Raw genomic sequence first — 1,098 nt, 5'->3', positions numbered from 1 at the left:
TCAAGTGAAGGACAGTGGATTTATTTATGGCGAGTGGACAGAAACGACAACTATATACAATTCAAGCACTGTGACTCCTGTGGCGATTCCTCCAAGAATCCCACACAGTGCACGTGTCCATAGCAGTGAAAAGGTGACAACTCCAAAAACCCGATTCCACTCTGTGATTTCCCCTCGTGACGACGTTCCTGACTCCCGACTCCTGGTGACACAAAAACACACACAGCTCAGCAGGCAGCCTTTAGTAGCGAAGCCGATCACAACACACTAATCTACGGAGGTACTTAACAGGTTCGACTTAGTATAATCCCGCGCCGACTGGGGCTCCGCCACCTTCTTAAATAAGGCGCCCCTCATGAAGCCATCAGCTGCAGCTGGTGAGGGCTAATGGGCGGCAGGTGCGGCAGTCCCCAGTGCGGGAACACTTCCGGGTCGCAGTCCCCTCAGCGACCCCAAAACATCCGGGAGCACCCAGGGAGAAAGGACAAAAAGGGAGAGAAAACCACCATAACATATGGAAAAACATATACAAGAAATACATGAGCTCTGGGTCATCAGACCCAGACCATGACAATAAATAAAATATACAAAGGGGATAAATAGAATAAATAGGAATAAAAAATAAAAATACAAGTGAATTTCACATTTCAAGTATTGTCTATTGCACTGTTGACTATTTACAAAAGTATTGCACAAAAGGTATTGTACAGTGAGGTGAAGAGGCACTACAGCTTAGTTGTTCCCCCCTCCTTTGTCCTCCTGTTTCCCCTCCCTCTCCCCTCCAGAGAGGAGTTAAACAGTTTGATGGCGTGTGGGACAAAGGAGTTTTTAAGTCTGTTAGTTCTTGTCTTGGGGAGAAGCAACCTGTCACTGAACAGACTCTTCTGATTGTTAATGGCCGTGTGCAGAGGATGCCCAGCATTGTTCATAATGTCCATCAGTTTCTTTAATGTCCTTTTCTCTGCCACTGTCACCAGAGTGTCCAGCTTCATGCCGACCACAGAGCTAGCCCTCCTGATCAGTTTCTCCAGCCTGGATGAGTCCTTCTTTGCTGTGCTGCTCCCCCAGCACACCACAGCATAGAAAAGTACTCCAGCA

At 47.5% G+C, this 1,098-nt stretch overlaps 1 long non-coding RNA gene across 1 annotated transcript; it reads right to left on the bottom strand.

Moving 5' to 3' along the window:
• LOC146556334 (uncharacterized) lies at nt 1–685 on the bottom strand. The gene is made up of 2 exons (XR_014888976.1): nt 290–685; nt 1–202 (listed from the first exon to the last, which is right to left on the bottom strand). It is a non-coding gene; the product is annotated as an uncharacterized LOC146556334 (long non-coding RNA).
• Nucleotides 686–1,098: the final 413 nt, after the last annotated feature.

Source organism: Mchenga conophoros, linkage group LG16, assembly GCF_057382185.1.
Source record: "Mchenga conophoros isolate Kocher_MC1m ecotype Shallow Benthic linkage group LG16, M_conophoros_male_GT1.1, whole genome shotgun sequence".
Taxonomy (NCBI): Eukaryota; Metazoa; Chordata; class Actinopteri; order Cichliformes; family Cichlidae; genus Mchenga; species Mchenga conophoros.
Note: the sequence above shows the minus strand (reverse complement) of the source record. Positions and strands in the feature narration are given on the sequence as shown.